The 11,826-nt window shown below is 33.2% G+C and overlaps 1 pseudogene; it reads left to right on the forward strand.

The window, feature by feature from the left end:
• Window positions 1-8,969: 8,969 nt before the first annotated feature.
• LOC143593904 (transcription repressor OFP7-like) lies at window positions 8,970-9,924 on the forward strand (annotated as a pseudogene).
• Window positions 9,925-11,826: the final 1,902 nt, after the last annotated feature.

Consider the following 11,826-nt stretch of genomic DNA (forward strand, 5'->3'; position numbering starts at 1 on the left):
CATACTTACATCACATGTATGATCAGATATAAAACCGAGTGTGAGTGAACATTGTAAGAACGTGACATTTTGCATAAACGGAAACTCATAAAAACAAAAGTTCTCTCTTTCATCACTAACATAAAGATTGGTTATTTTGTTTCGTCTTCTTGAAGCTCACTTAAGGGGTAGCTATGATCTAAGTTTGATGTTTTTAGAGGATATTTATAAAAGAATTTCTTGAGGACAAGCAATGTTCAAGTGTGGGGATGTTTGATGTACATATAAATATACATCTTTTCGGCATCAATAATCTCTAAAAACTGCAATTTCTATCCAATAACATTGCATAAAAGACTACTTATCATAATAAAACATAATTTCAGGAGAAACCAAGCCTCAAACGAAGAAACAAACAAAAAAGACGAAGAAAAACAGAAGAAAACACAAGAAAACAAAGAAACACGCCCCCATGCCTCAAGAAACACGCCCCCATGCTTCTGACACAAGAAAAGACAAAATCTGGAAGCAAAAGCACGGGGTGGTGCTCATCATGCATGGGGCCATGGACGGGAACACAGAAAAGACAAAGAAGAATTTAGCACATGTCACTAAAAATCAAGGGGCCGTACCTTCCAACCACGGGGCCGTGGCCACGTCACAGAAAAGACAAAACAAATCTGGCACATGTCATAAAAATGCACGGGGCCATGCTCATCAAGCACGGGGCCTTGCTTCACACTCCAGATTTCCTATAAATAGTGACTCTTGTGCCATTTGAAGAGTGTGCCTTGAAAAGAATTCTCTCCGGTTTTCACTTATAAAAACACACACTAACACTTATTTTGAAGATCTAGTGAAGAGTTTGAAGGTTTGGAGGTCATCACCACTAATCATCATCATCAACCATCATTACCATCATTAAGAAGAAGGATTCATCTACAATTGGTTAGATTGTTCCAAGTTTAATCATGTATTTGTTATTATCAATCGTCTTAATGCTTATCATTATGCTCATTATGAGCTAAACTCCTTTTACCATCTAAAATCTATGAAGAAGCTTTGTTTTACTTGATAATTAATCAAGACATGTGATGTAGTCTAGTAAAGTACATGGTTATATTACAATTATCTTTTGATGAGAAATGTTTCACTATCTTAAATCACTAAATCAAAGTTGGTGGTTGTCAATATCTTTGGCAATTGTTCATGATTGATTCATGTTCTTGAAAGATAGAAATACTTTGATACATTATCGAAACATGGATCCTTATATTGTACTTAGAAATGATGAGATATAAGTTATGGTGTATTTTTCTAAACCTTGGTAATCCGAAAATGGCTTTGCCTAGGATATCAAATTAGTTAAAGAAACCATATGTTAACAGAATGTGTAATTCTAACCTACATAAATCAACCAAGGGGAGGTTGTGTGATGAACTACAACCACCCGAAGTTGTTAGAATTAGTATTTGAGAAATCGAATTCAATCCTAATCTTTCTACTTTACGAAACTACTTGTCAACTCAAATCGACATCATTGAGATGGTATGACATTAGGAAAGGGTGGACTTTAAAATGCGCATACCATCTCCTTAGTGCCGAAGATGCTCACTTAAGGTTTAAGGAGCTATCTATCATATATTGCTACGACAAGTTTATCACATGTCTACATATTAATTATCAATGTTAAAATGGAGTGGATTCTTGATCTTAGATGGTAACTTTCGCATAATTGAACAACTCGTTTAGAATCTATTTTCTCGGACACCTATATATATTATATATATATATATAAGTTTTTATATTTTATAAAAAAAGTTAAAAATCAACCCCAAAATGATTAAAACCTCCGATTGAAGTAAAACAACGATTTGTTATTAGAAACCTTTGTATCCACGGATCGATACTTGGTTCTTACCAATACTATTCTACATATACGATAGGTAGACTTGCCTATTTTGTGTGTGTTTAGTCTTTGTAGAAATCACTTTTATAAATTTAAAACATGATCTTGTGCAAAAGCTAAATATCCAACCTTTTATATTTTAACCGCACGCGCACGCACACATCAGTTCCTCCCTATAACTTTAGAGGGTGAACACATGAAGAACTTCAAGCTGAATGTGGGAGGGTTGAAAAACTGCTTGAAAAAGACCTTGATCAAATTCATCCAAAACCTGATTGGGATGTGGTTGGAAAGATTAAATGAGGAGAAACAAAAAGAAATCCTCAAGATGAAGATTAAACTTGATGAAGCTAAGTTCCATAATAGAAGAGAAACTGCTAAATGGGGAATTGACATGCTTAGGGTTGCTTACAGATATCTTGTACAAGAAAGAAAGAAAAACCCAAGTAAATTCCTTGAAACAAAATATTTATATAAAATAAAAATCCCGAAGAGGCAAAGAAATACACAGACTACTAAGAGCCAAAAAGAGGTTGCTATATGATGTTCTTGAGAAGATATAGAAGATCTGAAAATGCTACTAAATCTTTCATTTGAGATGGAGGATGGCGACATCCTTGGAACTGATTTCCTAAAGCAATTTTGTGAATTAGTCAGAAAGAGGTTGCCAAGATAAAACAGTGGGGCTAAAAAGATAAATGGTTTTGGCATTATCAGTTCACGAGAACATTGTTGAACATGTCAAAGGACTGATGACCATAAACCAAACAACTGTGGTTCAAACACCAATTGTTCTCCGCTATGGTTTAAAGCAAACTACTACTTTCAATCAGCTGACTAAGAAACATTTAATACATAGACTGAAGACTAACAATTGTTGATGGAAACTATTGAAGAATCAGAGTGTTGAAATCAAACAACTGACGGATCAAACATCAATTATTTCATGAAGATAAGTATTTATCAGTAGTTTGTAACATAATTGGTTAGATGTCTCTTTCACCTTTAACTCGTCAGTAGTTACACACTTGTATAAAATGAAGAAGATAGTCTCTTCTTCATTAACACTTTTACACACCACACCTTCACCTAATTAACCAGAGTACTATTTTGTACTGAAAATCAGTGAATGGTGAGATAAGATTGAGAGGGGAGGGGGGGATATTTTGTAATCTTTTGATTATAGTGATGACAAAATTGTTCTTCCATATAAAACCTTCAACGGCCTGTTAAATTCTGTTGCAATTTAACGTTGATAATACTAATTGATTCATAACTCAATATGAAATCAATTAATGTCATACTAATTTGTTCAAAACATTAGATCAATTGTTTGTTGTTTCATTGTTGTGTTTATTAAGTGTTTATTGATTGAGTTTAGCCAAAATGATTCCAACAGTTAAGAAGTTGAAACTTTTTGGGGTTGCCAAAAAAATTGTTCAAACATGTTCTAACTACATTATAACCAAATTTGGCCTAACCATAACCAACTAAGTATAAATCGAGCCAGAACCTAATGTTTCCCAAGCAAAACGTTAAACAAGGTACTAGAGGAGTAGAGGGCGATGCCCCATGCATCTACCGGTCTATTGGTTCCTAATATCAGTATATTTTCGAACAAACGTGTACTCCATGTCTTCTAACTTATATAAACCTATACTACAATTTGAGTTTCTTTTAAGAAAATCCAATTTCCCTAAAATGATTTTGGCTAGACTCAGATCATCCATCCAGACTTACGAAGGCCTCACATGTTACACAATAAGACAAGAATTGTACTATCCAAAAACACTTCACTTACGTGAAATTGCATTATTAAGTGTTCATTGTGTTACACTTGGAAAATTAAGTTATCTGATGTGACATTTTTCTGGAGGATTTCCTATAAATCTATCCATGAAAGATGAGTAAATAAAAAACTAGTAAGCATACATACAAATATATTGAAAAAATTCTTAAACTAACCTATTTGAAGAGAGAGATGTTTCGACTTAACCTTCGATTTAATAAATTCTCCAAATAACTCATTTGGGATTTGCATGTACGATTATATTGGGTATTTAATAAATTCTCAAAATAACTCATTTGGGGTTTGCATGTACGATTATATTGGGTTGCAGGGACGAAGATTCATACGCAATTGGCGATGATATCTAGTGGCGTATGTTTCCATAAAGGCGCGTTTTTGATAGATTGAAAATATTGAGTTGTTTTGAATTAATTTCATCAATTAATTTCTAATAATAGTGTGTTAATTTCTGGTTTTAAGAACAATTGTTAGTAAAAAAGTACAAAATTGGTTGAAAATGTCACAATTAGTTGAAAGGTAAAACTGTAGATAAATATTTTGTCGACTAAAGATTTTGAGTATATTTGAATAAATTCGATATTCTTTTTTTGTTATTGAAGATCACATAGGGATTCACTAAAGAATGTTTTGAGAGGGGGGAGTTCAATGCAGGTCTCTAAGAACACATGTTGGGGTCGAACTCGTCTGGACGCTTGGTTTGCTTATAAAACTCGTCCTCATGTATCGTTTAGTGTCAGATGTTGTGTTTTGATTGGTCTTTGAAATTCATTGTGTGGTAAACGAAACAAGGCGTGACGATTAGTTTGGAAGCGAACATTATGAAAATTCTTAAAAACAACTGTCCATATTTTGAAAACTCTTCAAAAAAGAGCTATTTTAAGATTGATATATATATATATATATATATATATATATATATATATATATATATATATATATATATATATATAGGGTGGGGTTAAAATAAGAAAGGAAAATTGGTTTTAAATAATCCAAACTATGCCCTATTGGTAAATATCAGTCTCAACTTTACACTTGCCTACACACAGTACCAACTACTTATGCATTTGTTTTTAACGGGCCGCGACTAACGGATGTTAACTCCGTTAGTCTTTGTCTGACGTGGCGATCCCAGCTGTCAAAAATCAGATTACGTGGACGTTTACGTGGCGGCTGACTGTGTATTTAAAATTTATGTATATATAGAGAGAGATTTACTCTCTCTCCCCCCACCCCCATCTCTCTCTCTATCTCTCTTCATTTTCATCCACCATCACCCGCCCCACCTGTCACCACCATTTGCCACCGGACCACCGCCATCGCACCCCTGTCACCACCATTTGCCACCGGACCACCGCCATCGCACCACCGCCATCGCACCACCTGCCACCATCAACCTCTCTTACCGCACCATAAGAGTTGTACAACAAAATCTTAACTTGTATACCACCAATCCCCATCTCTGGTAGATAAATCGTCGGGAAAATCCAACCCTACAGCAAGAATCTTTCACCTTCAATTTTAATAATTATGTCGCATTTCCGGTTAGGGTTTGGTGACCAAAACATGGAGATTTGGGTGTTTATGATTTAGAGCTTCAAAATCAGATTAGGGCTTATGAACATTGAATTGGGTCTTCAAAATCCGACTAAGGCTTAGTGAAAGTTGAACTTCGGTCTTTGAAATCTGATTAGGGCTCCGTGAAGGTTGAATTAGGGTGCTCGGAAACAGGGTATTCACCACTGTTGTTATGTTCAATCATTGCTGGAAACACAGACAGTGTGGGTGGTGGTGGTCTCCTTTTGGGGTTTTCCGTGAAGGTTGAATCATTGCTTGAATTAGGGTGCTCGGAATTAGGGTTTTCCGATCTCCTTTTGGTGGTGGCCGATTGTGATGGAGGTAGTGGCGGTCACAGATGGTGTGGGTGGTGGCCGATTATGATGGAGGGAGAGAGAGAGAGAGAGAGAGAGAGAGAGAGAGAGAGAGAGAAGAATACTTATATTAGTTTTATACATAAACCTTAATACACAGTCAAGCGCCACGTAGACGTCCACGTAATCTGATTTTTGACAGCTGGGATCTCCACGTCAGACAAAAACTAACGGTGTTAACATCCGTTAGTCGCGGCCCGTTAAAAACAAATGTATAAGTAGTTGGTACTGTCAGGAGGCAAGTGTAAAGTTGGGATGGATATTTACCAATAGACCATAGTTTGGATTATTTAAAACCAATTTTCCAATAAGAAATGGAGTGTGTCTAAGAAATGTAAAAAGTAATATGGTGTATTGGATATGTTGATCTGATGGTGGATATGAAAAGTGGTTTAACGTGCGGTGTGTTTTATTTTAATTGCGGTGTGTTTATTGTGCGGTGTATTTTATTAGATCTAATGATTAAAATACATTTTTTACACTTCTTATGAAAAATCTCCTGATTACAACCTTGCTCTTTTTCTCTTTCTCTCTCTCTCTCTCTCTCTCTATATATATATATATATATAAGTTTAAAAGAGAAGTCAAGTTATTATGAGAGTATGAGAAATCATTACAACCAATCAGAATTTTTCTTTGTATATTTTCTTTTATTTAATTAATGGGTATAATGGTAGAGATGAAAATTTTATTTTTGGTAACTACTTAAACGTTGAAAGTTGCCATATTCATTTATCTATCTACATATTGTAAAAAAATCCAGATAATTTTCGTTTATAGCCATGTTAATTTGAATTCATATCAAAAGAATATATAACTCAAAACATCATACAATTATTATAATAATACATTTTTAACGGCTATAAAAATACATACATTAAACTAAACTCATAAAATAAAAACATACACATATCACAATATTAACCTGCACATACAAAATAAGTTCATGTTATCACCTACAAGGATCACAATGTTAACATACACGTACAAAACTAGTTCATATTAACACTTACGCAGATCATAATACAAACCTACACATAAAATTAGTTAATGTTATCGTCTACCCATCGATATTTACCTACACATATCACAATATTAACCTACATATACAAAATTAGTTCATGCATTTACCTCAATACAGCCGACATGTACCTCACCCAAACTCTCTTTTAAAAGTAAGTTATTAATCATTCCATAATTCGCAATTTCTTAGTTATTACCGTGACCATAAAAGAAGTTCGATCACCTTAACACTAAGCCAAAAAAAAATAACCCAACACAATACTTACCGTATGGTTTGTGTAGGGATGACGCATATATGTAGGGTTCAGACAGTAATATTGGTTTTGTGTAGGCTTCCAACATTAGAGTAGGATCTAATAACTAAATCTAGGTTTAATATTAATGTACGATTACTACATTATTACAACTTACAACACCTTGTGTAGCTATCACATACATTACTAATATATGGTTTGTGTAGAGATAAAACATGTATGTGTATTTTAAAAATTAATTAGTGTAAGAGTAAACTAATTCAGGTAATATAATTTTTTATTTCTTTTTATATAATCAATGTAGTTTATCTACGGAAGTTGTTTTATTTGGAATGTTTAAAAGCTATTAGTTATGACATTGACCAATAATTGTGGAATGTTTTTAAGACATGATTGTTTCAATATTTATTATAAAGAAATAAAATAACAATATACCCTTTTACTATTAAATGCATTAAAATGAAGCATCACAATATTACAAGATTGTCATTTTGTATGTAGGCCGTAGATCAAAAACAATCAATAGTTGTAATTAATTTCTCAAACTTCTCGCACTAATATCATTTTTTTCATGAACCATCCCATATATATATATATGGGAGGGATATTTTGAGAACTTGATTAGTTTTAAGAACTTTAAGAACTCAATTTTGGACCACACATTTAATTAAATTAGTTTAAATATGTGGTTGAGATTAAATTTAATTAAAAAATGAATCAGAAGAGAATAAGTATTTTTGATAATTACACAAGTTTAAACTTTAGTTACACATGTGTAAAAATTCGATTCGGTGTGTAAAAAATTACGGTAACTTTTTGTACATTACTTACACTTACATATTACACATGTGTAAAAAATATTCAAAAAAAAATTGTTACGTTGAGTTCTTTCGAGTTCTTAAAGCTCAAAGTGGTTCTCAAAAAAAATCAATACTATATATATATATATTAAAAATAAAAGTAGTGCTTAACTCAAGAAAAATACTCTTTATCCTATATTAAACTAACAAACCATTTAAGTTTAGACATGTATGCAAAAGGTAGTTAAATAGGTTTTCACATGAAACGTTACAATTTAGTTAATTATGTGTGGTGCATACTTAATGAATTTACATGATTATTTTTAGTTTGACATTAGTGTGATTTTATCATTTATTAGTTATGTTTATAACTAATTTATAGGTATATGGATGTGGCTTAATGGTAGAGCACCCACTTTACTAGTGAGAGGTAGGGGGTTCAAACCTACCAATTTATATGGAAGATATGAAGAATGACCCTGGCTTGCCAGAGTTCGAGTCCTGCTCTCACCCGGTTTACCGGCTCCTCGCTGTCTTGTCATTTGGCGGGCGTGGTGGTCGGGTTTTACCCGGGGAATCCCTCAATAGGTGGACCGCTAGGGAATCTGTCCGTCCGGACTCGTGGCCGGCTCGGGCTACCATTAGCCAATGTGGGCCGCGTATGGAGTATCCGGTGTTACTTAGTTGGTCGTTCAAAAAAAAAGTTATATGTAATTGCATAATAATATTCGATTCAATATTCATATAAAAATATTTGCCTACATTTCGATACAGTTTTATTCTAAATGGGCCCGTCGTAGCACGCAAACAAACAATATTAACTTTATGTTATATTAATGTATCTGTCGTAATGTGCGGGTTTACGCGTATCAACACTCTCGCCGCAGCGCACGGACATACTTCATTAACCTTATGTATTATTAGTGTCTCCATTGTGATGCATAGGTTTACTAGAACATACTTTATTAACTTTATATTTTATTAACATTTTCATCATGATGCATGAGTTTACGGTACCAATACTCACGCGAAGGAAAGTTTACTGGTTCTATGTAAATGATAGTTAAAAGCCAAATACATTATTTACATCAAACAGTATAAACTAATTTATTTACTATTTCTTTAAGAATTATGAAGTCTACTAAAACTTAAATATATATTTAAAAAAAAAAAAAAAAAACATCATGTTACATCTGCCAACTCTATGCTCTTATAATTCATTTTGTTCTCATTTTGACAACCCCACCCTCTAAAAAACATAACATGGTGAAGTTGAAGCTAAAGATGCTCCGATCCTGCCGATCAAAACACCCTTCCACCCTACCGGACCACCACCCCGACCCTATATTGCACCGAAATAATAATAATAATAACATTATCACCATACCACCACACCAGCAACAACAGTCACACCGGTCCTCCTTTAAAACCCACATCTCCTCCGTCTTCGGTTGCGGTTCCAAATCCGACTCCGACTACTGCCAGTGGCAGGAAGACGACCAGTGGCACGTCGTCGCTAAAATCTACGACGTCGACTCTCCTCGCCAGAAAATCTACAACTCCTCCGTCGCCGACACCGACGACGATAGCTTCCCGTTTCCGTTACCATTACTCCCGCCGGTGGATAAGAAGAAAAGACGTCGCGGTAGACAAAGGTTAAGACACGTCAGCACCTCTTCCGGCAGCGAATACGATACTCACATCCACGTCGGCGGTGACGTACACGCGCCGGAGAAAGAAACGGAAACCCTGATATCGTCTGCTAGAAGCTTCTCAACCGACTACTCAACAGACTTCAACCCTCAACTCGAAACCATACGCGAGTTGGCGCCAGTCTCCCTCTCCGACCGTAACAAACTCCGGAAGAAACGGAGTGTAAGAAAACCCGACGGCCGGGTTATGACGTCACCGGAGTCCGGGTCTCCGGCGAGGTTGTCGGTGTTTAAGAAGCTGCTGCCGTGTGAGGTGGCGGGAAAGATGAAGGAGAGTTTTGCGATGGTGAAGAGATCGGAAGACCCGTATGGGGATTTCAAGAGGTCGATGATGGAGATGGTAATGGAGAAGGAGATGTTTGAGGAAGGTGATTTGGAGCAGCTGTTGCAGTGTTACCTGTCCTTGAATTACAGGGTTCACCATAGGCGTGATTGTCCAAGCTTTTTCCGAGATTTGGGACACCATGTTTGGGAATGATGGTCAATCATTGAAGTTGATGATGTAGATCTATAGAAACAAAATCAAAGTCAACAAATTCCATGTTTCATGTTATCATGTATGGTCCAATCCATTCGTTCTCTATTCTTCAATTTTATAATTACATTATCTTTTTTTTCTCATTTCAATTTTTTTTTTTAGTTTTCAAAACAATTTATACTTCATAGAAAAATCCAAACGATTTACAATAAAGTGGCAGGTAAGCGGGCAACAAGCTGCGCCACGACCCCCTTTTGGATAGCAAACACAATCCGACTAAAAACAAAGTTTCGGTTCTTATGGACTGATACGTTACTATACACAACTTTCTGAACCCTATTCATAAGGTCCACGGCATCTGGAGCTAAGGTTCACGGCATTTCAATTAAATAATAAATTTTTTATACTTTTATTATTACATTTTCTCTCTTTCACCCACAAACACTTTCAAAAATATTAAAAAATTATAAAGATCGAATACTGCGTTTCTCCAAATTTAACTATGAATAGTAACATTTTCTTTATTCTCCTCTCACAACCACTTCTAACAATCTCTAACATATATGGAACCCTCTCACGTAATTTGGAGAATCGGTTGGCAATGCTCTAACTAATCTATATATCTATACGTATGTATGTATCTATATATCTATACGTATGTATGTATCTATATAAAATGTTATATATAAGGAGTGTTTTACCAAAATGGGTGAGGGGGTAAAAGTATAAACCAAAATAGGTGATTTAAAAATTATTTATGAAAATAGTTTTTTTTTCATGAACTTATCTTTTTCTCGCACCCATTCTTATTGAGTAAAATAATTTATATTAAAAAGTTTTCATATAAAAATTATAAATAAAATAATTAGTTAAAAATAAAAAAACTTTTATTTATATATTTTATTTTGTTTAAAACAAAAATATTCAAAACATGTATAGGAAAACAACTTAAAGATATAACCATAATAAAGGAATAAAAAAATGAGAATAAATAACCCAAAAAAAATCGTTTTCACTCGGTTTTTATTAAAAAAAGAAAGTAAATACGAAAATATGAACACAAGAAACTGTTTCAAAAAAAACGTTTTTAAATATTTTTATTTGAACAAATGAAAAACAAAAACTAAAAATTCTATTATTTCTTTTTCATTTTCTATCTATCCTTTTTGATAAACTTTTAATAAGAATTATTTTATTAAATAAGATTAAGAGTGATATAAGATAATTTCATGAAGAAAACCTATTTTTATAAATACTTTTCAAATCACCCATATTGGTAAATAATTTTCCCCCACTTATTTTGGTAAAAAACTTTATATATAAGGTTTGGATTAAATACAAATGAAATTAACATGAAAATCAAGTAGAGTAATTATAAATACAATAGAGTAATTATGTAGTTATATCATAGATTAATATAATTAATCTATGATATAACTACATAATTACTCTATTGTATTTATAATTACTCTACCTGATTCTCACGTTTAGTACGTTAACTTTCCCCTATATATATATATATATATATATATATATATATATGTGTGTGTGTGTATATATATATATGTATATATATATGATGGGTATTATTACAGAACTGCTAAATTATTTAAGATTTTTAAGGAACCCTTGAAAACTAACGTTTTTATAAATATTTTTGTATGTTAATGTTATTTGAGTTTAGTTTTATTATTTTTGTTATATCTAAATTTACGATTACAATTTTAAAAATTATTTTTTATGCATATCTTTGTTTTGTTTTACACATATGTAAATTTGTTAGTACATAAATTTTACAAATATGTAAACTTGTGATTAATATATGTAATCAAAATTTTTTATATAAAATATGATAAACTACTCTTAAATAATGTTAATATATAAATAAAATAAAAAAAATGTTTTGTTGTGTAGAGTTCCTAAGAGTTCT

The sequence above is a fragment of the Bidens hawaiensis genome, unplaced genomic scaffold (genome assembly GCF_021521415.1).
Source record: "Bidens hawaiensis isolate Kalapana, Puna unplaced genomic scaffold, B.hawaiensis_p1.1 tig00042918_1, whole genome shotgun sequence".
Classification (NCBI taxonomy): Eukaryota; Viridiplantae; Streptophyta; class Magnoliopsida; order Asterales; family Asteraceae; genus Bidens; species Bidens hawaiensis.